Below are 27,841 nucleotides of genomic sequence, written 5' to 3'. Positions count from 1 at the left end.
TCTGTATCCGATGTTCCAACTCTCCACAAAAGAAGCATAAGTTGTTCTTATTCCAGATAGATTTTCTTACCTGGGATGACAATTTCCCTACCTGCATTGGTTCCTCAGAAGAGAAAGGAGAGATACAGTGGGGCAAAAAAGTATTTAGACAGCCACCAATTGTGCAAGTTCTCCTACGTAACCTCTTGGGGATGCAGGGACGCCCGTGGGAATTTGGGTTCTGTAGTTTTGAAACATCTGGAGGGCCACAGTTTGGAGATCACTGTGCGGGGGTCTCTAAATTGTGGTCCTCCAAATGCTGCATAACTACAACTCCCAGCATGCACAAACAGCAAATGGCTGTCTTGACATGCTGGGAGTTGAGGTTGTGTGCCTCCAGCTGTTGCATAACTACAACTCCCAGCATGCCCTTCAGTGATCAGTACATGCTGGGAGTTGTAGTTTTGCAACAGCTGGAGGCACACTGGTTGGAAAATACAGTTAGGTAACAGAACCTAACTCAAGGTTTTCCAACCAGTGTGCCTCCAGCTGTTGCAAAACTACAACTCCCAGCATGCACGGCTCTGGCAGTGCATGCTGGGAGTTGTAGTTTTGTAACACACGGGCGAAGGTTTATAGTGCTTCCTGCTTCACGTTTGAGCTGCAGCAAATTTTCCACCGCAGCTCAAACTCCTAGTGGGAAACTTACCATAAACCCCCGTCCGTGTGAATGTACCCTAAAAACACTACGCTACACTACACAAAATAAAGGGTAAAATACTACAAATACACATGTACAGTGTCCCCCCTTCCCCCCAATAAAAATGAAAAACGTATCGTACAGCATTGTTTCCAAAACGGAGCCTCCAGCTGTTGCAAAATAACAACTCCTAGCATTAGCCACTGACTGTGCAGGCATGCTGGGAGTTTAGCAACAGCCGGAGGCACCCTGTTTGGGAATCACTGCCATAGAATATTTTTGGTAGTGGAGGCAATTGTAACGCTTGCATCTGAGTACGTCCCTATGCAAATCCCTAATTTATGCCGCAAATGCTCATGGCGCTCTCTCACGTATTTCAAGGCAACAGCTTAGGGCCACATATGGGGTATTTCCGTACTCAGAAGAGGCTTTTTCTTCTTTTACCCCGTATAAAAAGGAAAAGTTGGGGGCTACACGAGCCTGTTAGTGTAAAAAAATAAAACATTTTACATTAGAATGTTCATGCTCACTAACATTTATAACGCAATTTCTCCTGAGTACGGAAATACCCCATATGTGGATGTTAAATGCTCTGCGGACGCACAACATTCGGAGAAAGTCATATGGTCAGATGAAACCAAAGTAGAACTAATTAGTAAAAACTCAACTTGTCTTGTTTGGAGGAGAAAGAATGCTGAGTTGCATCCAAAGAACACCATACCTTCTGTGAAGCATGGGGGTGGAAACATCATGCATTGGATACAATATACACACTAGCTAGGAGATTAATCTCTTTCGCAGAGTGTGAGAGCAGACTGCCAGCTTATATAGGAGCCAGAACAGGTGCTCCAATCAAGGTGAGCTGACCAGTCCGGTGTAACCCAGCAACAAAAAGAAACTGTCAGAAACATTTAAATCTATGGGTTCTAACAACTACATCTTGTAATAAACTTATTTACTAGTAATAATAAACTTTTCAACTTTGGAATAAAGTGTGTCCCTCAGAGTCCAATAAAAGTATTACATAACGTCTCCTCTATCTTAACATTCACACTTGGCCTTACTATAAAATTCTGTTTCTATCTTCTTGTCGCTGACTGGTATGTAATAGAGCCTGCCTAGTTTTAATATATTCCATAAGCCTCACCTAGTGTTTTTTGTGCCTGACCTAAAGATTCTACTGGGCATATTAAGAAAAAAAAACTATGATTATTACTGTATGGTTATTACTGTACATTAAAGAATAAGGCGATGAATTTATCAAAACCTGGGAAGATGGAAAGTTAACCAGGTCACTTCTTTCATTTTTAAAAGAAGCAATCTGATTGGTTCATATGGGCAACTGGTCAACTTTTCCTCTGCACAGGTATTGATCTCCTCCATGGTGTCTCCTTAAAGGAAAACGGTCACCGGCTCACCCACACTAAACCCAATACACTGGGTTATAGTGGGGGTGAACAGGAGACTGATGTGGGGTCTCTGACTAACATACATACCTGAAGTCCAGAGAGGTGTCCCTCTGAAGGTCTGCTTCTTTCTTTGGCAAATTGCGCACTGGAGGCGGGCCTGCCGGTCGCTCACGTGACCAGCAACAATAAATATTGAAATCCAGCCAGCCGGCCCGTCTCCAGCACATAATTCAGAGAAGAGGATCTTCAGAGGGCCATACTGCAGGTATGTATATTAGTCAGAGAGCCCGCATTGGTCTCCTGTTCACCCGTACTTTAACCCGGTGTATTGGGTTTAGTGTGGGTGAAAGGATGAAATAGCAGAAAATAGTGGAATGCAAACAGTTGGGTCACAGTAATCTAAAATGTGTTGCCCGGTGCATACATAGTATATTTTGTGACTGTAATAATTCTTTAATAAACAATACGAATAGAAAGGTGCTGCAGTGTATGAACTTGGAAGAAAGCAAGAGAAAGAGGAATGAATGAAATATATGTCCATAAAACAGGTGAAAGCGGTATATTCCAAATTACATAATACCCCCGTTTAAATTGCAACAGAAACTGTGAAAAATACTCGAAGAGTAATTCCATGTGGTCCCAGAAGATCAGGCAAGTCTTCCCTCTTCCCTTAAAGGGGAATTACTGTAAATCATTTGTTATCTTCGCCACAAAAATTATCTTCTGCCATGTCCATATCAGAACATAGACAGAGGTAAACTGTTACGTTAAATACATTATGACCCACCCAAAGAAGTTTTGTTTCATTTAGTACAGGCAAAAGAGATTAGACTAGGCACTGCAAGGGTTAATGCACTTGGTGTGGTAGCATAATGAGCCACTACAAGCTGAAGCCGTCTAGTAATGCAGGTCAAAGGGGGTGCTCAGTGTCAAAGGTAGAATCAATATATGTCCATCAAAGCAAAGAAGAAAAAGACACGGCAACTCACCCATACGACTTCTGTAACTGGTATGATTTATTCCGGCATCGGAGCAAAATCAAAAGTAGATAGACACGCTACAGCATGGAACAGGGGGAGAGTGGGGCAGGTGAAGGAACTGGCAATGTTTCACGTCAATTGACGCTTCTTCCGTCCGGAAGAAGCGTCAAATGACGTGAAACGATTGCCTTGACGAGTCAAACAGGGGAGAAACTGCTAAAAGTCATTCATGAAGAAATTGAATCAAGGCTTACTCCACAAAAACTGGAACTGGGAACCATGTTGACCGACAATGCACTGCGACAAGGAAGCTTGAGACATGCGCCCGGCAAGCGCGCGTGTTCAATCTGGTTGTCAAGTGGTTCTTGAAGTGTTCCACCCATCTGCAAGATATCCTAACAATGGGAAGGAAACTTTGCATGCACTTCAGCCACTTGTACACTGCAAAGCACACCCTCCTTGAGCTGCAGCGTCAGAACGGTATCCCCCAATATAGTCTGATTTGCGACGTTTCCAGACGTTGGAATTCCACCCTCCATATATTGGACCGACTATACGAACAGAGAAAAGCCATCACCGATTTCTTGATGATCCAAGCGGCTAGGGGGACTCCCTGTGTAGCTTCAATGTCAACCAGTTCATACATGACACCTGCCGTTTGCTCAGGCCCTTTGAGGAAGCCACATTATTAGTCAGTTGCCAGGATTACGGGATGAACAACGTCATTCCACTGCTTCATCTACACAGCACCTGTTGGAAACAGTGGCTGGTCAAGGCACTGGAGACATGGTGCCTACATCTCACGGCAACATGAGCCCTGTGGGAGCTGGACTGCGGGAGGAGGGGAGGGGCACAGTGGAGCACAGTTTAGGTTTTTTGAAATGGGCGTTTTTTCTAGTCATCTGACAGGAGAGGAGCAGGAGCAGCTAGAGGAGCTAGAGGGTTGTGAGGAAGGCGAGACAGTGGACCCAGATACACCGTGGCAGTATGCAGTGGAGATGAAGGCAGGAAGTCCTCCGAGTCACTTGCACAAATGGCACGATGCATGCTTACTTGCTTGCATAGTGATTGTCACCATTCGGCTGCGGGATGACTTCTGGCTCTCCACCTTATTGGACCCTCCGTGCCGGCACAAAATGGCGGCCTTTTTTACAGCCACTGAGAGGGAAGACAAACTGACCTACTACAGAGACATCCTACGTAGTCAGTTGGCCGGTGCCTATCTGCGCCATCATCCATCCTCTCGCAGGTCTGACTCAGGGGGCCCTCTGCACTCACCTTCCACTGCCATGGCTGCTGGAGAGGGCTGGGGTGGCAGGAGCAGTACCAGCTCCATCAGCAGCAGCCTGAGTCTACAGTTGCTGATAAGTAGCTATCTTCACCCACATAGTGAAGCAACTGATCAGCAGCAGGTAGACCTGGAGAAGGACCTGAACCAGCAGGTAGTGGCTTACCTTGACATGACCATGCCAACACACCTTGAAGATCCGCCGGACTTCTGGACAGCCAAACTTGATTTGTGACTGCATATAGCAGAGTTTGCCCGGGAAAAGATCTCCTGCCCGGCCAGTAGTGTGCCATCAGAGTGTGTGTTTAGTGCGGTGGGGGCCATAGTAACCCCAAGGAAAACTCGTCTGTCCATGAAAAATGTGGAGAGACTGACCTTTGTGAAGATGAATCAGGCATGGATCAGCCAGGATTTCCACCCACCAATGCCTGATGCATCATAGTAGATTGACCATGGTGCCACACCAACATTTTACAAATATGGACAGTGCAAAAAATATTTAAGGTGCTGCTACCCAGTTACAGACATTCCTCCGCATCAGACCACAAGTAAGTATTGAGGATATGCATTAGCTAAAACTTAACTTTTCTTAGGATAAAATATTGTACCCGAAATTTTTGGGAAAGGTGTGCAAAAAACACCATATGAAACCTACACCACCAAGGATTGATGTGATGACAAGACCTCTAAAAGGTGGAAGGGAACAAAGTATGGTCCATTGTCACAGGTGGGGTAAAAACTTCCCCTGTAAATCCCTACTCTCGCATTCTTAATTCCCTTCTTGGCAAGTATTACTCGCCCTAAACAGGGTGGCCCCACACAGGAACCTCACCCTATTCTCCCCTACAAATACTTGGTGTTGGGCGCGAATATTCGCATTTCAAATTTTTATCGCGAATATCACAAATTCATGAATATTGCGAATATATTCGCTATATATGCAAAATTTCGAATATTCACTATTTTTCCGCATATGCGCATATTCACATATGTGAATATTCGCATATGTGAATATTTGCGTATTCTTTCTTTTCACTTGTGGGCCAGTTAAGAATGATGCAAATGCACTTGTCAGAGGTTATCAACAACATCCCTAGCAACCAATAGTAAAGTTGCCCACCCCCTCATAGTTTTCTTCCTCGAATATGTGAATACACGAATATGTGAATATAACGAATAAGGGAAATTCGCGAATATAGTACCAGTATTTGTCTATGTATTCGCGAAATATACGTTTCCTTTGTGGGGCCGCCCTTTTTAGGGAGAGTAACAGTTGCCAAGAAGGAAATTAATAGAGCGAGAGTACGGCCTTATAGGGGAAGTTTTTACCCCCACCTGTTACAATGGACCATATGTTGTTCCCTTCCACCTTTTAGAGGTCTTTGCAACACATCAATACTTGGTGGTGTTGGTGGCTCATGGTGTTTTTTGCACACCTTTCCTTTTGTTTGATTTACAAAAAAAAATAAAAAAATTGGGTCCATATATTTTATCCTAAGCATTTTATTAAAAGTGACATTTTACGCAATGCATAACATCAATACTTACTTGTGCACACTAACACTTTTACAAGTGACCGTTTTCTTCTGCCTACCTGCCTCACCTTCTATGCTGATCGTCATTTATGTACCATAGATTTTATTGGTGAGGAAAGCCTTTTAGGCCAGTTTCACATTAAGGCTTTACTATCTGAAATTCCATTTCAGTCGGAAATTCCAGTTCAGCAGAATCCCATTGCTTGCATTCCCATTGTGGATTTTCTGCCACTGAAATTCCGCTGCCAAGAGAATGAGCTTGTTCATTCATTAGGTGGAATTCAGGCCAAAGACATTGCTGTCTATGAGGATTAATTCAGTTGGCACTTGGCACACTCAGAATCTCCAGATGGAATGTCTCTCTCTGGAAATTCCATAGTGTGAACCCAGCCTTAAAGGGGTACTCCTGTGGAAAACTTTTTTTTTTCTTCAAATCAAATGGTGCCAGAAAGTTAAACAGATTTGTAAATTACTTCTATAAAAAAAAAATCTTAATCCTTCCAGTACTTATTAGCTACTGGATACTACAGAGGAAATGATTTTCTTTTTGGAACACAGTGCTCTCTGATGACATCATGACCACAGTGCTCTCAGCTTACACCTCTGTCCATTTTAGGAACTGTTCAGAGCAGCATATGTTTTCTATGGGGATTTTCTCCTACTCTGGACAGTTCTTAAAATAGACAGAGGTGTCCGCAGATAGCACTGTGGTCATGATGTCAGCAGAGAGCTCTGTGTTCCAAAAAGAAAATAATTTCCTCTGTAGTATTCAGCAGCTAATAAGTATGGGAAGGATTGAGATTTTTTAATAGAAGTAATTTACAAATCTGTTTAATTTTATGGCACCAGTTGATTAAAAAAAAAGTTTTCCACTGGAGTACCCCTTTAAAGTATTTCAAACATGGCAAGTTTGCTCAATGCAATCAACATTAAAGGGTAACAATAATTTAATTACTGTGTGTGGCTCAAAGCTCTGTGTCCCTTCACTTTCATTCTTCTTAGCTTAAGTGGGCAGAATGCAAAATTGTCGCATAAACTTGATTTGCAACAACAGTCTATGGAACTCTTTCGTATACTGCTCTCTTTAACTCAGAAGGGCTCAAGTCAAAAGACAGCACATGGAGCTGTTCGCCATTTTGAAATTATAGTCACCCTTTATTAGTTTATTAACTATTAACTATTAACTTCCAGGACAACCATTGTATGTTGTGACCATAACACTAAGGAAACCTGGTAATTGGTTCTGAAGCCACCAAAATGACATCCAAAAACTGGAAAAAGTGAGGATTAAACAAAAATAAGTAGATGACTAATATAGATAAAAACAAGTCCTTACATATAAAAGTAAGAAAGAGCTGCTGGGAGCTGTAAATCACTGTCTATGTAGAGGACAGGAGCTTCTTCAGGGTCCTGTACAGTACACGAAGTGCCCTAAAAAAGTTAAATGGAACAGCCCTTACTAGGTGTCCAAAGGAGCAGCTAACTGTGGCATAGGTTAAGAGTAGTACAGGACACCCTGTATTGTAGGGGGCGCTACCAGACAGGAATTTAGTGCATACTCTTCAGTAATACAAGTGTTTTACAAGTGAATTCCCATTTTGATTGGTCAGATCTTCCAGCCATTGACACGTTTTGCAGATCTGGACTGTCCATAGCATTGTTTGTTGAGTCTGGTTTCAAGTTACAATGATCCAGAAAAGACCACTGTATGCTGAAACTATTGTATGTTGAGGCCATTGTACGTTGAGGGATCACTGTATCCATATTAAACAAAGCTTTTCATATTTTGTTTATTGTTTATGTGTACTGTTATTCTTTTTTTAAACCTCTCCTAGACCACAGCACAGGTTACTACACTAAGGGTCTGCAATAGCTTTTCACGTATAGAACAGTTTGTTTTTCTTCAGAAAATGTTTCTGTGGTTATTGGTGGACCTTGTTATTGGTCTAACCTTGGCATTTTTACTCTTGGTGCCCATTTAACATACTCATTATTTTATATGGAAAGGATGTGTCACTAATAGGTCCTATTTTATTGTGTACTAAAAGGGTTGTTTCACAAAGCAGCCCCTCTCCATATGTGATATGACGGCATATGGACATCATGGTCTTCTGCTTCAGATCCTCTCAAATTGCAACGCTTGCTCCTGCAGATGATTCAGGGGTAAGGAATAGCCTAAGGAAACTTCCCCATACAAAATTAACTACACTGAGGCACCATACTTCCTTTTATATGTATATTACAGTTTCTTCTTTTTCTTCCTAAAATATTTTTGTGGTTACCGGCGAGCCTGGTTATTGGTCAAACCTTGTCCTATTTTATGATCTACTTGAAGGGATGTGTCCATACAAAGGCATATTAATATCATGGAAAGTGGTCTTCTGCTTGAGATCCTCTCTATGCGCTAGGACAGTGCCAACAGAACCGCAGCTCTTACTTTGGCAGACTCTAGCTCCTGCAGATGCTTCTGAATAAATTGTTAGCCAACAGCAGCTCCCCAAGCTAAATTCTCTGTTCCAGGGTTGTGAGAAGTTGAACCTACAAATTCAATCTAAAAAAAACATAAAATGCAGCCCCAGTATTCCTTAAAAACTTTTTTTCTTTTTTAATTTGGTCTTATCATAATACCCTACCAGGTTTAAGCAGTGTTTTCTGGACACCCTGCCTGATACCCCGGATTGCTTTTACATTCGGGTCAACTTAAGGGGAGAAACATCTGCTACTATAGATGCCAAGATCTCCAGGGAAGTCTAACTTTTGGTAATGACAAATTCTACCTGCTCATGTAATTTTCCACTATTCTTTTTACTGACAGATAGAAATCCTTACAGACAACCTGTCTTCTACTAGTTTACCAAATGATATCACTGCCTGGTATAGAAAACATCCCTTTTTTCTTGGAGATCCATGAACAAAAAACAGCTTGAGGCAAGTGCAGATCATATTCTGTACATATTTAATATGCTTAATGTACGAAAGCTATATGAAATCTTGCTTGTGATCTCTGCACAGGTGGCTTCAGTGGAACAATGCAACACCTGACCGACATCCAATGATAAAACCACATTAAGGGCTTGATGTTTGGAAACGTCACTGTACCAGAATGATTAGCCTGTTTGCTCTTCTAAACTGTTGTTGGTGTCACAATCCATTAAACACAATTGAACAAACACTACAGTCACTTTTACACTTCTGTTTAATGGAATGAAATAGATAGGCTATAGTATTTTCCCCGGCTGTAAACCAAGGTGCTTTTTTTGGGCTCATTTAGCCTCTAGCGGAGCTATACAGATAACTCCGTAGGTATTAAATCTGTTGTTAATGATTTAGAAAAATATATATTTTTGTTTAAAAAGCCTCCTAGATGTTTTATATTTAGAGTCTATAGACAGGAAATAACGATTTTTTTGGTTTAGTATAAATAGATACAATTGCATAAACGAATCTAATAAATAATAGGAAACACCTATATAATCTATCAGACATGTTTTAATGAAGTCTACAGGTTGAGGAATTATTCTCAGCGGGGAATTATTACACAACTTATGTCTTGGTAGAATAGTATGTATTAGTATGGCTTGCTGACATTGCAGGTAACTCCTGAAAACAATAATAAAAATGTTTCCCCGATGTAAATAAAATAAACTATTTCTTACCAGCGGATAGAAATATCTTATGAGGGAATCATATGTGAGGCTTGATGAGCACAGAAAAAGGAAAGTTCCTATCCGTAAGTGTGCGGTGGGCAGATACTGTAGCTTGGATGTTCCAGGTATTGAAATTCCCGAGAATATCCTTGAACAGAACGACACATCCATACGAAAGTCTTGTCACTTTGCCCAGAAGGAGCGCATGGCTCTCACACTGCTCACTGCAGCTCCTGCTCTTACAGACATGCAAGCACTGCTCTGAATATAGAGTGACTCACACAGGCAGAACAGAGAGGTGGGAGGGATTTTTGTGCTCTGTAATCTCACAGGCAAACTCTATTATTCGGCAATGGCAACCCTCCCCACAAGTGCATAGCTGCAGTCTCGGAATCTGGTCAACCGTTGCTCCACCATATATGGAATTAAAAAATTGAGAGCAAAGTCAAGACTTTGGGGTCACAGGCTTCAAGCTAAATAAAACTACTTAAGAAAAAAAAAAGAAATATTTTAGAAATGGTGAAGACATAATGGACATCCTTAAAGACCACTTACTTGGAGAAATTATTGGTCCAAGTGAAAGAAGTGTTGGTAATGCCAATGCAAAAAACATTAGCAAAAAGTGTGTTTGCTAAGTAGAGCATACACATTTAGCAAGTTATGTGTGATAAAAAAAAACATACAATGTAGTAATACATAAAAATAAGTATGATCCTAATACCCAGGGCCACCAATAGGAATTCCTTGATACAGCCAGAGTCTGGGGTCCTGGGCTCTGCTCATCACCAGCCATTTAAGGGGGAGACATGAGTTAGCACTGGCTTTGTAAGTGGGTGGTGGAGACAGGAACTCTGATGGGAGGATAGGGACATCACAAGGTGATGGGGAACAGAAGGTGGAGAAGCTTGGGAGTAGAGGGAGGTGGGGGAAGAAGAGCTGCTGCTACAGAGATTATAGATTTGTGAGCAAATGTTTTTTTTTAAATATATGCAAATTAAGATTAAGTTACCACTGGATGGGGTCGGTCAGCTCCAAGTGTCCAGCATTTCCTTTCTCCTGGTGCTACTTATGTTTACCTGCACTTGATTAACAGCTCCTCTGCTGTGTGTAGTATGGAGGGACAGGGAGGTACTTCTAAACTTATGGAGGGGGTCTAAAACTTCTAAACTTTTGAAATGTCTCTAACATGTTGAAAGTTTATTAAAAAGACAGTAACCTTTTATGTCAAACTGCCACATTTTTCTGCTAATTGCATGTTTTAAAAACTGTAAGTGGATTTAAATTTTAAAGTGTATATGCCAATTAATCTCCACTGGAAAACATTTTTTCTTAAATCAACTGGTGCCAGAAAGTTAAATAGATTTGTAAATTACTTCTAAAATCACTTCTACTAAAAAATCTTAATCCTTTCAGTACTTTTCAGCTGTTGTTATTATCCACAGGAAGTTCTTTTCTTTTTGAAGTTCCTTTCTGCCTGACCCCAGTGCTCTCTGCTGACACCTGACAAATGCTGCTGACAAATGAATAAAAAGCAATCGAAAAGTTCGATCAATACAAAAATTGTACCGCTGAAAACTTCAGATCATGGTGCAAAAATGAGCCCTCATACTGGCCTGTACGTGGAAAAATAAAAAAGTTATAGGGGTCAGAAAATGACAATTTTATACGTATACATTTTCCTGCATGTAGTTATGATTTTTTCCAGAAGTGCGACAAAATCAAACCTATATAAGTAGGTATCATTTTAGAATAAAGAGAATGTGTAATTTTTAACAAAAAATATAATGCGTAGAAACGGAAGCCCCCAAAAGTTACAAAATTACGTTTTTTCTTAAATTTTGTCGCACAATGGTTTTTTTTCCATTTTGCCGTAGATGACTGATGTCATTGCAAAGTAGAATTTGTGAGGCAAAAATTAAGCTATCATATGGATTTTTTGGTGCAAAATTGAAAGGGTTATAATTTTTAAAAGGTAGGGAGGAAAAAACGAAAGTGCAAAAATGTAAAAGCCCTCCGTCCCCAAGGGGTTAAGGACCAGAGCATTTTATACACAACTGACCACTGTCACTTTAAGCATTAATAACTCTGGGATGCTTTTACTTATGAATTTGATTCCGAGATAGTTTTTTCGGGACATATTCTACTTTTCATAAATACTTGCATCATGTCTTGGTGACAAATTCAAAAATTTTATGAAAAATTTGAATTTTTTTTTTTTTTTACTTTGAAGCTCTCTGCTTGTAATGAAAATAGACATATCAAATAAATTAAATTTTGATTCACATATACAATATGTCTACTTTATGTTGCCATCAGAGGACTTCAAAGTTCTGCAGCAATTTTTCAATTTTCCCCAAAATTTTCAAAATCGGAATTTTTCAGGGGCTTGTTAAGTTTTGAAGTGGATTTGAAGGGCCTTAATATTAGAAATACCCCATTATAAAAACTGTGCCCCTCAAAGTAATCAAAATGACATTCAGAAAGTGTGTTAACCCTTTTGGTATTTCACAGGAATAGCAGCAAAGTGAAGGAGAAAATTAAAAATCTTCATTTTTTACACTCGCATGTTGTTGTAGACCCAGTTTTTGGATTTTTACAAGGGGTACATGGAGAGAAATCCCCCCAAATTTGTTACCCAATTTCTCTCGATTAAGGAAATACCAAATATGCGTATGAAAAGTGTTCTGTGGGCGCAGTAGAGGGCTCAGAAGGGAAGGAGAAACAATGGGATTTTGGAGAGTGAGTTTTTCTGAAATGGTTTTTGGGGGGCATGTCACATTTAGGAAGCCCCTATGGTGCCAGAACAGCAAAAAAACAACAACATGGCATTCTATTTTGGAAACTACACCCCTCAGGGAATGTACCAATGGGTAAAGTGAGCCTAAACACTGCACAGGTGTTTGACAACTTTTCGTTAATCTTTTTCACTAAAATAGTGGTTTTCCCAAAAATTTTACATTTTTACAAGGGGTAATAGGAGAAAATGCTCCCAAAATTTGTAACCCCATCTCTTCTGAGTATGGAAATACCCCATGTGTGGACGTCAAGTGCACTGCGGGCACACTACAATGCTCAGAAGAGAAGGAGTCACATTTAGCTTTTGGAAAGCAAATTTTGCTGAAATGGTTTTTGGGGGCATGTCGCATTTAGGAAGCCCCTATGGTGCCAGAACAGCAAGAAAACCCACATGGCATACTATTTTAGAAACTACACCCCTCAAGAAACGTAACAAGGGGTACAGTGAGCCTTAACACCCCACAGGTGTTTGACGACTTTTTGTTAAAGTTTGTTGTGTAAATGAATTGTTTTTCCACTAAAATGCTGATTGTTCCCCAAATTTTAAATTTTTTCAAGGGGTAATAGGAGAATATGCATCTCAAAATTTGTAGCCCCATTTGAAATACCCCATGTGTGGATGTAAAGAGCTCTGCAGGCGCACTACAATGCTCAGAAGAGAAGGAGCGCCATTGAGCTTTTTGAAAACAAATTTTGGTGAAATATTTTTCTTTTGGGGGGGGAGGGGGGTATGTCACATTTTGGAAGCCCCTATGGTGCCATAACAGCAAAAAATACACCACATGGCAAACTAGTACAGTGAGCCTTTACATCCCACAGGTGTTTTAAAAATTTTAGCTAAAATTGGACGTGAAAATGAAAAATTTGATTTTTTTCACTAAAATGCTGGTGTTTCCCAATTTTTTTTTTCACAAGGGCTAATAGGATAAAAAGCCTCCCTCCATTTATAACACCATTTCTTCTGTGTAAGGAAATACCCCATATGGGGATGTAAAGTGCTCTGCGGGCAAACTACAATGCTCAGAAGAAAAAGAGTGCCATTGAGCTTTTGCAGAGAGAATTTGGTTGGAATAGAAGTCAGGGCCATGTGCGTTTACAAAGCCCCCATGGTGCCAGAACAGTGGAGCCCCCCACATGTGACCCCATTTTGGAAACTACACCCCTCACAGAATTTAATAAGGGATGCAGTGAGCCCAAACACTGCACAGGTGTTTGACAACTTTTCGTAAATTTTTTTCACTAAAATAGTGGTTTTCCCAAAAATTTTACATTTTTACAAGGGCTAATAGGAGAAAATGCTCCCAAAATTTGTAACCCCCTCTCTTCTGAGTATGGAAATACCCCATGTGTGGACGTCAGGTGCACTGCGGGCACACTACAATGCTCAGAAGAGCAGGAGTCACATTTAGCTTTTGGAAAGCAAATTTTGCTGAAATGGTTTTTGGGGGCATGTCACATTTAGGAAGCCCCTATGGTGCCAGAACAGCAAGAAAACCCACATGGCATACTATTTTAGAAACTACACCCCTCAAGAAATGTAACAAGGGGTACAGTGAGCCTTAACACCCCACAGGTGTTTGACGACTTTTTGTTAAAGTTTGTTGTGTAAATGAATTGTTTTTCCACTAAAATGCTGATTGTTCCCCAAATTTTAAATTTTTTCAAGGGGTAATAGGAGAATATGCATCTCAAAATTTGTAGCCCCATTTCTTGTATGGAAATACCCCATGTGTGGATGTAAAGAGCTCTGCAGGCGCACTACAATGCTCAGAAGAGAAGGAGCGCCATTGAGCTTTTTGAAAACAAATTTTGGTGAAATGTTTTTCTTTTGGGGGGGGGGGCATGTCACATTTTGGAAGCCCCTATGGTGCCATAACAGCAAAAAATACACCACATGGCAAACTAGTACAGTGAGCCTTTACATCCCACAGGTGTTTTAAAAATTTTAGCTAAAATTGGACGTGAAAATGAAAAATTTGATTTTTTTCACTAAAATGCTGGTGTTACCCCAATTTTTTTTTCACAAGGGCTAATAGGATAAAAAGCCTCCCTCCATTTGTAACACCATTTCTTCTGTGTAAGCAAATACCCCATATGAGGATGTAAAGTGCTCTGCGGGCAAACTACAATGCTCAGAAGAAAAAGAGTGCCATTGAGCTTTTGCAGAGAGAATTTGGTTGGAATAGAAGTCAGGGCCATGTGCGTTTACAAAGCCCCCATGGTGCCAGAACAGTGGAGCCCCCCACATGTGACCCCATTTTGGAAACTACACCCCTCACAGAATTTAATAAGGGATGCAGTGAGCCCAAACACTGCCCAGGTGTTTGACAACTTTTCGTTAATTTTTTTCACTAAAATAGTGGTTTTCCCAAAAATTTTACATTTTTACAAGGGCTAATAGGAGAAAATGCTCCCAAAATTTGTAACCCCCTCTCTTCTGAGTATGGAAATACCCCATGTGTGGACGTCAGGTGCACTGCGGGCACACTACAATGCTCAGAAGAGAAGGAGTCACATTTAGCTTTTGGAAAGCAAATTTTGCTGAAATGGTTTTTGGGGGCATGTCGCATTTAGGAAGCCCCTATGGTGCCAGAACAGCAAGAAAACCCACATGGCATACTATTTTAGAAACTACACCCCTCAAGAAACGTAACAAGGGGTACAGTGAGCCTTAACACCCCACAGGTGTTTGACGACTTTTTGTTAAAGTTGGTTGTGTAAATGAATTGTTTTTCCACTAAAATGCTGATTGTTCCCCAAATTTACATTTTTTTCAAGGGGTAATAGGAGAATATGCATCTCAAAATTTGTAGCCCCATTTCTTGTATTGAAATACCCCATGTGTGGATGTAAAGAGCTCTGCAGGCGCACTACAATGCTCAGAAGAGAAGGAGCGCCATTGAGCTTTTTGAAATTTTTTTTGCTGAAATGTTTTTCTTTCTTTTGGGGGGGGGGGGGGTGTCACATTTTGAAAGCCCCTATGGTGCCATAACAGCAAAAAATACACCACATGGCAAACTAGTACAGTGAGCCTTTACATCCCACAGGTGTTTTAAAAATTTTCGCTAAAATTGGACGTGAAAATGAAAATTTTGATTTTTTTCACTAAAATGCTGGTGTTACCCCAATTTTTTTTTCACAAGGGCTAATAGGATAAAAAGCCTCCCACCATTTGTAACACCATTTCTTCTGGGCAAGGAAATACCCCATATGGGGATGTAAAGTGCTTTGCGGGCAAACTACAATGCTCAGAAGAGAAAGAGCGCCATTGAGCTTTTGGAGAGAGAATTTGGTTGAAATAGAAGTCGGGGCCATGTGCGTTTACAAAGCCCCCATGGTGCCAGAACAGTGGAGCCCCCCACATGTGACCCCATTTTGGAAACTACACCCCTCACAGAATTTAATAAGGGATGCAGTGAGCATTTACACCGCACTGGCGTTTGACAGATATTTGGAACAGTGGGCTGTGCAAATGAAAAATTACATTTATCATTTTTACTAACCACTGCTCCAAAAATCTGTCAGACACCTGTGAGGTGTAAATGCTCACTGCACCCCTTATTCAATTCCGTGAGGCATGTAGTTTCCAAAATAGGGCCACATGTGTGATTTTTTTTTTTGAGGGGGGGGCACCACTGTCTGGTACCATAGGGGCTTTGTACACACACATGGCCTTCCATTTCAGACACATTGTCTCTCCAAAAGCTCAATAGAGCTCCATCTCTTCTGAGAATTGTAGTTCGCCCCCAGAGCCCTTGACATCCAGGTATGGGGTATGTTCTTACTCAGAAGAAATGGGGATACAAATTTTGGGGGGCTTTTTTTCCCTATTTTCCCTTGTGAAAATGAAAAATGTAGGGTAACACCAGCATTTTTGTGAAATTTTCATATTCACATCCATTCGTCAAACACGTGTGGGGTGTTAAGGATCCCCTTGTTACCCCTTGTTACATTTTGTGAGGGGTGTAGTTTCCAAAATGGGGTCACATGTGGGTATTTATTGTTTTGTGTTTATGTCAAAACCACTGTAAAATCAGCCACCCCCTTGCAAATCACCAATTTAGACCTCAAATGTACATGATTCGCTCTCACTTCCGAGCCATGTTGTGCATCCACATATGGGGTATTTCCATACATTTCCATCACAAACCTCATGTGAAAATTAAAAGTATGCGGCAACACCAGCTTATTAGTGTAAAAAATTTAATTTTCTAACACTAACATGCTGGTGTAGACCCCTACTTTACCTTTTTATAAGGGGTAAAGGAGAAAAAGCCCCCCAAAATTTGTAACACAATTTCTCCGAGTATTGAAATACCCCATATGTTGCCTTGAAACATATGCGCTCCGAAGTGAGAGAGCGCCATGCACATTTGAGGCCTAAATTGGCCTCACCTCCTGTTGTATCCTGCCGCCTGTGCCATCGCAGCTGCTCCTAGCGCTGCCACCGCCCCTAACCGCTCCTGTCTGCCACCGCCGCTCCTGAGGGGACCCCTGCCGGGCCGGGCAAAGGTAGGAGACCCCCGCCAGCCCCGATCATTGCCCCGATCACTGCCCAGCAGGTTAGTGATTGGTATGTCGTTCCGCCTGAACAATCACGTGATCGTGAGGTGGCAGCAATGCCACCTCACTCCATCTGCGTAAGAGTGAATGGGGCTGTCTTGGACAGCCCCATTCACCCTTTTTTTCAGATCACTGGGTCACCGGAGACTCAATTGACCCGGAATAGCTGAAAATTGCTGGTCTGAATCGCCGGTCAGGACCCCCCATGGGTTTGCATGGGGTGCCTGCTAAATGATTTCAGCAGGCACCCCGGTCCGGTCCCCGCCCGGCGAGCGGTGGGGACTGGAATTCCCATGGGCATACAGGTACGCCCTTGGTCTTTAAGTGGTTAAATAAACACTTTTGACATGTCACAGAAGCATGTGAAAAGTTTTGATGGGTCGGAGTCTCAGTTCTGAGACCCTCACTGGTCAGGGGAATGACCAGGGAAAATTGTGCAACAGTGACCTCTCTCCTGCTGCCCTATTATAAGTCTATGTGGCTGTCCAGAAAAACTAGACAGAGATCTCTACGACCCGGGAGTAAAGTGCACCACCATGTGATCCTCCGCCTGTTCTGATCAGTGAGAGTCTTGGCACTGAAATGTCCAAATATATATTTTTTTAAATTACAGTTATACGTTAAGCATTATATTTACAGTTGGAGCTAAAACAAAAAGAAAGGCTGGAATTATGTTAATGTCTGCACTGATGATAGTAATAAACCTGAGCTGTTAATATTCTCTAAATAAGTTATAGACCATAGCACACACTGTCACCATGCATGTCTTTTACTGATCACATTAAGTAAACATCTACAGAATGGTGAAAAAATGTGTTGAATTTAATAACCTGCAGATCCCCCTTCAGCAGCAATCACCTCCACTGAACATTTCTTGTACATGCAAATAATACGTTCAGTTCAATCAGCTGCTATAGCAATATTCTGGGTTGATTTTTATGCACAACCCTCTCCTTGTTATGCCACAGAAATACACATAGGGGGAGATTTATCAAAATCTGTGTAGAGAATGAGTGGTGCAGTTACCCATAGTAAACAATCAGATTACTTTTTTTTCATTTTTAAAGAGGCCTCTAAAAAAATGAACCCCTTAAGGACAAAGCCCATTTTGACCTTAAAGGGGTACTCCGGTGCTTACACATCTTATCCCCTATCCAAAGGATAGGGGATCAGATGCCTGATCGCGGGAGTCCCTCAGCTGGGGACGCCCGCGATCATGCACGTGGCACCCCGTTTGTAATCAGTGCCCGGAGCGTGTTCGCTCAGGGTCTGATTACGCTCAACCGCAGAGCCAGCGGCATGTGACGTCACGCCCCCGCCCCCGTGTGATGTCACGCTCCGCCCCTCAATGCAAGCCTACGGGAGGCCCTTTAAGGACGGAGCCGTTTTTTGCAAATCTGACCACTGTCACTTTAAGCATTAACTCTGGGATGCTTTAACTTATAAATTTGATTCTAAGAATGTTTTTTCGTGACATATTCTACTTTCTGTTTGTGGAAAAATTTTGTTGATACTTGCATCATTTCTTGGTGAAAAAAATCTAAAATTTCATGAAAAATTAGAAAATGTTGCATTTTTTAAATTTAGAAGCTCTCTGCTTGTAAGAAAAGTGGACATTTCAAATAAATTATATGCTGATTCCCATATAAAATATGTCTAGTTTGTGTTTGCATCATAAAGTTGACATGTTTTTTCTTTTTGAAGACATTATAGACCTTTTTAGTTTAGAAGCAATTTTTCATGAAAATTTCAAAATCTGATTTTTCAAAGACCAGTTCAGTTTCAAAGTGAATTTTAAGGGTCTTTATGCTAGAAATACCCTATAATGGACCCCATTATGAAAACTGCACCCCTTAAAATATTCAAAAATGACATAGAGAAAGTTTTTAAACCCTTTAGGTGTTTTACAGGAATAGCAGCAAAGTGGAGGAGAAAATTCAAACTCTTTTTTTTTTACTAACATGTTCTTGTAAACCCATTTTTCTTCATTTTTACAAGAGGTAATAGGTAAAAATGTCCCCAAAATATGTAACCCTATTTCTCTCGAGTAAGGAACTACCTCATATGAAGATATAAAGTGTTCTGTGGGTGCACTAGAGGGCTCAGAAGGGAAGGAGCGACATTGGGATTTTGGAGAGCGAATTTTGCTGAAATGTTTTTTGCGGGGAATGTCACATTTAGGAAGCCCCCATGGTGCCTTAACAGCAAAAAGCTAAAGTTGGACGTGAGAATGAAAAATTTTATTTTTTTTACTAAAATGCTGATGTTATCCCAAATTTTTCATTTTTACAAGAGGTAATAGGAGCATGGAAATACCCCATATGTGGATGTAAAGTGCTCTGCGGGCGAACTACAATGCTCAGAATAGAAGGAGCGCCATTGGGCTTTTGGAAAGAGAATTGGGTTGGAATAGAAGTCGGGGGCCTTCTGCGTTTACAAAGCCCCCCGTGCTACCAGAACATTGAAACCCCCCCCCACATATGACCCCATGGAAACTACACCCCTCACAGTATTTAATAAGGGGTGCAGTTAGCATTTACACCCCACTGGCATTTGGGGTCGCATGTGGGGGGGAGGTCCATTGTTCTTGCACCATGGGGGCTTTGTAAACACACATGGCATACACTTCCAGCCAAATACTCTCTCAAAAAGCCCAATGGTGCTCCTTCTCCTCTGAGGCCTGTAGTTTGCCCGCAAAGCACTTTACATCCACATATGGGGTATTTCCATACTCAGAAGAAATGGTGTTTCAAATTTTCGGGGGCTTCTTCTCCTATTTCTCCTTGTAAAAATAAAAACTTTGGGGTAACACTAGTATTTTAGTGAAAAAAAATCAGATATTTCATTTTCACATCCAACTTTAACAAAAATTTGTCAAACACCTGTGGGGTGTTTACGCTCATTATACCCCTTGTTACATTCCGTGAGGGGTGTAGTTTCCAAAATGGGGTCACATGTGGGTGATTTTTTTTTTGCGTTTATGTCAGAACTGCTGTAAAATCAGCCTCCCCTGTCCAAATCACCAATTTAGACCTCAAATGTACATAGTGCAGTCTCACTCATGAGCCTTGTTGTGCATCCGCAGAGCATTTTATGTTCCACATCTGGGGTATTTCCGTACTCAGGAGAAATTACGCTACAAATTTTTGGGTTCTTTCTTTCCTTTTACCTCTTGTAAAAATGAAAAGTTTGGGGCAACACCAGCATATTATTGTAAAATTTTTTATTTTTTTACACTAACATGCTGGTGTAGACCCCAACTTTACCTTTTCATAAGAGGTAAAAGGAGAAAAAGCCCCACAAAATTTTAAGTGCAATTTCTCCAGAGTACGGAAATACCCCATATGTGTCCCTAAACTGTTGCCCTGAAATACGACAGGGCTCGGAAATGAGAAAGCACCATGCGCATTCCAGGCCTAAATTAGGGATTTGCATAGGGACGGACACAATAGTGTTCCCCAAACAGGGTGCCTCCAGCTGTTGCAAAACTTCCAGCATGCCTGAACAGTCAGTGGCTGTCCGGTAATACTGGGAGTTATTTAGCAACAGCTGGAGGCTTCTTTTTTGAAACACTGCCATATGAGACGTTTTAAATTTGTATATGGGGTGGGGGGGGTGTGGTCAGTGTAAGGGGTGTATATGTGCACCTGCGAGTCGAGATGGAAGACCTGGACGAAGCACTATGCACTGGCCTAGGTGTTGCTGTTCTTGGATCCTTTCCATTAAATTATGTTCATCCTATATTATTAAATGGTACATGATTACTGTGTGTCACACTTTGCACATATTTCCGGTGAATCTTCCTGTGAAGAGAGAGGGGAGGACTACGGGATCTAGTCATGAAAAATCCTATTCTTTGCTGCAGAGTTATAGGTATGACTATAAAATACTTTAAAACTGCTTATGTGACGTTTTTATTTTTCAAGATGACCTATAATGATCTATCGGATATGTCTATAATATCCGCAACATCCAAAGACATGATTCAGCAAATTAATATTTCTACATACAGCTGAGTGATTGCTGTATAACTGTGTTATATTTGTTATGTATTGTTCCTTGGCCACGTTGTTTTCTTTGGCCAATCTTTCCTTTGTTGTAAATTTCTCAAAAAAAATTATTTAAACCAGAAAGACATTGCATTATGCCAAAAATGTACTAACCCATTTTTATCTCTGATCTGTGTAACCTGAGGATTACCTTAGACAGTATTCTGACTTTGCTTGTCCGGGCATGCTGGGAATTGTAGTTTAGCAACAGCTAGAGTCTCCCTGTCTGGGAAGACACTGCCAGAAAGATCTGTTCTCATTATACAAAATGTACACTGTGAACAGAGCCTTACACTTACCACCCCTGGATCACGGCTGTGATGACATTATCACTGGGGGCGGGGCTACATAGACCTTCAGGATGAGGTAAGTGGACATCACCTTCTGAATAGAGTATATACAGCCATCTATAGATAGCTAATATACTGCATAGCTCCCAAAGGGGCTACAGGAGCAGGGAGTCCCGTCAGTATAGTGACAGGATTCCTGGCTCCTGTTTAGTATACATATGTGGACTATGCAACCCTGTATACTATACGGCTGGCGAGGTGAGGAACGATGCTATGCATCACTCCTTACACTCTGTGGACCGGCGCTCTGCAAACGACCCACAGAGTGGTACCCTGAAGGCAGTGAGAAAACTGTCACAGGGAACAAAAATCCACACACCAGCAAAAACACCAGAAAAACTGCCAAAACACATGAAAAAGCTGTGGCAAACATAGCCTTTAGGATCTGAATATTTATGTCAATGTGATATTTCAGTTTTTCCTTATTCAATACTAGGTCCTTCTAGGACTGTATCCACCTTTTCCAGCCCACCGGAGCACCAGAAAGCTGAACTCATTTATGCAGGCTGAAGTCAGCAATCGCCGAGCCACGAGGTTGGTGAAGAATCGAATCACTGTAACTTCGCTCATATCTATTCAATACATAAGCAAAAAAATGTATATTCTGTTAGGCTAGGTTTCCACTTGTTTTTTTTCGACAAAAACGCCAATAAAAATGCCCATTCTGCCGCATGGCGTTTTTTTTGTGAAAAAATGCTACGGCCAGATGTTAGCTGCAAGTCAATAGTGAACTGCAAAATGCCAAATCCACTTGGCGTTTTTCATTTATTTATTTTTTTTAATCCTTTTGCCATTTTTGGGCTCCTTGGCATTTTTTAAAAAACGACCTCTTGTCGAGACTTTGGTGTTTTTTCGGGAAAATCTTGGCGTTTTTCTCCCATAGAAGTCTAAGGGAGTGAAAAAACACCAAAAAAAAACGCCATGTGGGTTTTAAATTTGGCGTTTTTCAGTTGGTTTTTATTCTCTTTTGGACTTTAGCGATCCAAAAAAGTGTTGGAGATACCTTTTTTTTAATTAAAATTTAGTAGGGTACCATTAAAAAATAATAGTAAAAAAGATACAGTAGTGATGCAAAAAATTGTATTTAACAAAATGAATCTTTTTTATAACAAAATTTTAATTAATTTTTAAACAGGGATCAATTTATGTGCGCGGGTAGGGCACTAAAAATGTAGCCGACAATAATAAAAATGTAGTGTGTGTGTTTCACTTTTTTTTTTTTTACCATATATACTCGAGTATAAGCCGAGTTTTTCAGCACGATTTTTCGTGCTGAAAACACCCCCCTCGGCTTATACTCGAGTGAACTCCCCCACCCGCAGTGGTCTTCAACCTGCGGACCTCCAGAGGTTTCAAAACTACAACTTCCAGCAAGCCCGGGCAGCCATCGGCTGTCCTGGCTTGCTGGGAGTTGTAGTTTTGAAACCTCCGGAGGTCCGCAGGTTGAAGACCACTGCGGCCTTCGACACCATCCAGCCCCCTCTCACCCCCCTTTAGTTCTGTACAGTACTCACCTCCGCTCGGCGCTGGTCCGGTGCTGCAGGACTGTCCGGTGAAGAGGTGGTCCGGTGGGATAGTGGTTCCAGGCTGCTATCTTCACCGGGGAGGCCTCTTCTAAGCGCTTCGGGCCCGGCCTCAGAATAGTCACATTGCCTTGACAACGACGCAGAGGTGCGTTCATTGCCAACGTACTTCTGCGTCGTTGTCAAGGCAACGCCTCTATTCCGGGCCGGAAGCGCGGAGAAGAGGCGCCCCCGGTGAAGATAGCAGCCCGGAACCACTATCCCACTGGACCACCTCCTCACCGGACAGCCCTGCAGGACCGGACCAGGGCCGAGCGGAGGTGAGTACTCAGAACTAAAGGGGGTGAGAGGGGGCTGGATGATGTCGAAGGCCGCAGTGGTCTTCAACCTGCGGACCTCCGGAGGTTTCAAAACTACAACTCCCAGCAAGCCCGAACAGCCGATGGCTGCCCGGGCTTGCTGGGAGTTGTAGTTTTGAAACCACTGGAGGTCCGCAGGTTGAAGACCACTGAGGGCGAATGATGAGAAGAGGATGATGAAGGGGGGGGGGGGTGTGTGGGATGATGACAAGAGGATGATGAAGGGGGGGGGGGTGGGATGATGAAGGGGGGATGTGTGGGATGATGACAAGGGGATGATGAAGGGGGGATGTGTGGGATGATGACAAGGGGATGATGAAGGGGGGATGTGTGGGATGATAAGGGGATGATGAAGGGGGGATGTGCGGGATGATAAGGGGATGATGAAGGGGGGATGTGTGGGATGATGACAAGGGGATGATGAAGGGGGGATGTGTGGGATGATAAGGGGATGATGAAGGGGGGGATGTGTGGGATGATAAGGGGATGATGAAGGGGGGATGTGTGGCATGATGACAAGGGGATGATGATGAGGATGTTAATGATGGGTCTGGATGATGACAGGGGGGGATGATGTATTTCCCACCCTAGGCTTATACTCGAGTCAATAACTTTTCCTGGGATTTTGGGTTGAAATTAGGGGTCTCGGCTTATACTCGGGTCGGCTTATACTATATACGGTACATTTTTTAGGTAGTACTACTACTCCCAGCATGGAACACACTGTTCCATGATAGGAGTAGTAGTTACCTGTACTAATTGACAGATCACCGGGGTCCTTTTCGATCCTGTGTAATGTATAGATGCGGCCGCTCTTCTATGGTCCCCAGCACTGACGTATATATACACCTATTCATATTTCCTGCAGAGAGCTGTGACTGGTCAGATGGTTCCAGCCAATCACAGCTCTGCGGGAAATAAGAATATGTGTATATATACGTCAGTGCAGGGGACCGTAGAAGAGCGGCCGCTGCATACATACATTATACCAAAGGATCACCAAGGGTGTCAGGAGGAGTGACACTCGCTGCGATCTGTCTAGTAATGCAGATACTACAGCTCCCAGCAGAGTGTGCTCCATGTTGGGAGTATTAGTACCTGCAGTAAGGGACAGATCCTAGCGGATGTCACTCCTCCTGACACCCGCTGCGATCGTCCTTATGTGAATGTCGGGATCAGCTGTTCTCAGGGCTACAGAGCCGGGAGAACAGCTGACGCTGAGCCGTAGGTATGCGTCGTATATCTACTGCCCAGCAAGAACTTACAGTGAGCCTGCAATGTGTATACAGTATTTACATTGGTGGCTCACTAAACCCCTTGCTGAGCTGTGCGCTATGCGCAAGCCCAGCAAGGAAAGAGTTAACTTACACTGCTGGACAGTGTAGTTTAACCCTTTGGGCGGTATACACTACATACAGCTATCTATAGATAGCTGTATATAGTGTATACAGAAGATGGAGAAGTCCCCTTACCTCCGTCCAGTCCCCGCAGGTCCGTAGTAAGTCTGAAACTCTGTTCACATTGTCCGTTTTGAATAATGGGAACAGACCCTTCTGCCAGTGTCTACCCAGGCAGGGAGACTCCAGCTGTTGCTAAACTACAACTCCCAGCATGCCCAGACAGCCAAAGGCTGTCTGGGCATGCTAGGAGTTGAAGTTTTGCACCAATTGGAGGCTCACTGTTTAGTTAGATATTGCATTATGGGCGCTCTCCCCTGCAGAGAGTGCAAAAAATGTCCTAACTCATTTTTTTGTGTTTTTTCTTCTCGTTTCAGATCCGTGTATGCAGAGGATTACGACAGATTCGATGGATTACTACGGATGAATTAGATTTTTTTAATTTTAATAAAATGGTTAACGAGGGCTGTGGGGAGTGTTTTTTAACCCCTTAATGACCAAGCCCATTTTCACCTCAAGGACCAGGCCAATTTTATTTTTTGCGTTTTTGTTTTTTCCTCCTCGCCTAAAATCCATAACTCCTTTATATTTCCATGTACAGACCCATATAAGGGCTTGTTTTTTGCGTGACCAATTGTACTTTGTAATAATACCTCTCATTTTACCATAAATTGTATGGGGAACCCCCCAAAAAATAATTTTTAGGGAGGAAATTTAAATGAAAACCAAAATTTTGCACATTTTGGAGGGTTTTGTTTTCACACAGTACTTTTTACGGTAAAAAGGATAGGTGTTCTTTATTCTGTGGGTCAATACGATTAAAATGATACCCATGGCTAGATACTTTTATATTTTTGTACCGCTTAAAAAAAATCTAAACTTTTTGTACAAAATCAGTAATCTAAAATCGCCCTATTTTGACCACCTATAACTTTTTCATTTTTCAGTATATAGGGCGGTATGGGGGCTCATTTTTTGCGCCATCATCTGTACTTTTTTTTTAGATAACCCATTTGCATATATAAAACTTTTAGATAATTTTTATTAATTTTTTACAAAAAAGCAGGATTTGTGGACTTTTTAAATTTTTTATGTTTACGCCATTCACCGTATGGGATCATTAACATATTTAGATAGTTCGGACATTTACGTACGCGGCGATACCAAATATATTTATTAAAAACTTTTTTTTTACGCTTTTTGGCGGTAAAATGGGAAAAACGGCCAATTTTCATTTTTATTGGGGGAGGGGATTTAAAAAATGTTTTTTTTTCCTTTTTATTTTTACATTTTTCTACTTTAAAAAAAAAACTTTTTATGTCCCCATAGAAGACTACCTATAGCAATCGTTTGATTGCTAATACTGTGCAGTGCTATGCATAGGACACAGCACTGCTCAGTATTATCGGTGATCTTCTGCTCTGGTCTGCTCGATCACAGACCAGAGCAGAAGACCCCGGGAGATGGCCGGAGCTAGGTAAGGGGACCTCCGGCTGTCATGCTGGATGATTGGCCATGTCGGCTGGATGTCGGCCATAACCGGCGGGTCCCCGGCTGCTGCTAGCAGCCGGAACCTGCCGTGTATGACGCGAGCACCCTTCCGATGCTCGCGGTCATACACAGGACATAAATGTACGTCCTGGTGCGGGAAGTCCCGCCAAACCAGGACTTACATTTACGTTCGTGGTCGTTAAGGGGTTAAAATAAAATAATTTTTCCAATGTGTTGTGTTTTTTTTATTGAATATTCTAGCTTAGTAATGGAGGCTGTCTAATAGAAGGAATCCATTAGTAAGTCAGGGCTTAGCGTTAGTCCCAAAAACAGCTGGCGCTAACCCCAATTATTACCCCGATACCCACCGACACGGGGGCTGGGAACAGCCGGTACCAACAGGCCCAGAGCGTCAAAAATGGCGCTCTTGGGCCTAGGCGGCAACAGGCTGGTGTTATTTAGTCTGGGGAGGGCCAGTAACAATGGTTCTCGCCCACCCTGGTAACGTCAGGCTGTTGCTGCTTGGTTGGTATCTGGCTGATACTGAAAATAGGGGGAACCCTATGCTTTTTTTTTAAATTTATTTATGAAAAAAAAAACGCATAGGGTTCCCTGTATATTCAGTATCAGCCAGATACCAACAAAGCACCAACAGCCTGACGTTACCAGGATGGGCGAGGACCATTGTTACTGGCCCTCCCCAGCCTAAATAACGCCAGCCTAGGCCCAGGAGCGCCATTTTTGACACTACCGGCTTTTCCCGGCACCTCTGTGGCGGTGGGTACCAGGGTAATAATTGGGGGTTAGCGCCAGCTGTTTTTGGGGCTAACGCTAAGCCCCGGCTTAGTAATGGAGTCCGTCTATTCCATCTATTACTAAGCCTGAATATTCAATAAAAAAAATACACACAAAATTATTTTATTTTTAAAAACGCTCCCCCACAGCCCTCAAGTTTTTCCTTCGTAATCCATCGAATCAGTCGTAATCCTCTGCATACACGGATCTGAAACGAGAAGAGAAAAAAAACACAAAAAATGGTTTGGGACATTTTTTGCGCTCTCTGCAGGGGAGAGCGCCCATAATGCAATGTCTACCTAAACAGGGAGCAACCAATTGGTGCAAAACTACAACTCCAAGCATGCCCAGACAGCCTTTGGCTGTCTGGGCATGCTGGGAGTTGTAGTTTAGCAACAGGTGGAGTCTCCCTGTCTGGGTAGACACTGGCGGAAGGGTCTTTTCCCATTATCCAAAACGGACAATGTGAACAGAGCTTCAGACTAGCCTGAATCCCGTCTGTAGCTACGCCCCCTAATGATGTCATCACTAGGGGGCGGAGCTACACGGATCGGCGGTGACAGAAACGAGGGAGGTAAGTGGACCTCCTGTTCTGTATACAGTTTATACAGCTATCTATAGATAGCTGTATATTCTGTATACCGCCCAAAGGAGCTATAGGAGCAGGGAGTCCTGTCAGTCTGGTGACAGGATTCTGGGCTCTTGTATAGCATACACGGGTACACTATGCCCCCTATACGGCCAGAGGAGGTAAGTAGTGATGCTGTACATCGCTCCGCATCTTCTTACACTCTGTGGACTGGGCACTCAGCATCCGACCCACAGAGTTGTACACTGAAGGCATATTTTTAGGTGCACAAAAAAAAAAACAAGCCTTATTATTATGTCATTTTTGATTATTTTTTTTCACAAGGCACAACAGTACAAAATGAAAAAAGTTAAATGTCTAGAAAAAATTCTGAATGCACTGCATATATTAA

The 27,841-nt window shown here is 42.1% G+C and overlaps 1 protein-coding gene across 2 annotated transcripts in view; it reads right to left on the bottom strand.

Moving 5' to 3' along the window:
• HRH2 (histamine receptor H2) overlaps positions 1-9,760 on the bottom strand; it is a 128,533-nt gene extending 118,773 nt beyond the window's left edge. For both annotated transcript variants that reach the window (XR_008892814.1, XM_056574970.1), the window contains exon 1: positions 9,548-9,760. The gene's annotated coding sequence lies outside the window, so the exon portion shown is untranslated. The remainder of the gene's footprint in view (positions 1-9,547) is intronic.
• Positions 9,761-27,841: the final 18,081 nt, after the last annotated feature.

This window comes from Hyla sarda, chromosome 4 (genome assembly GCF_029499605.1).
Source record: "Hyla sarda isolate aHylSar1 chromosome 4, aHylSar1.hap1, whole genome shotgun sequence".
NCBI lineage: Eukaryota > Metazoa > Chordata > Amphibia > Anura > Hylidae > Hyla > Hyla sarda.
Note: the sequence above shows the minus strand (reverse complement) of the source record. Positions and strands in the feature narration are given on the sequence as shown.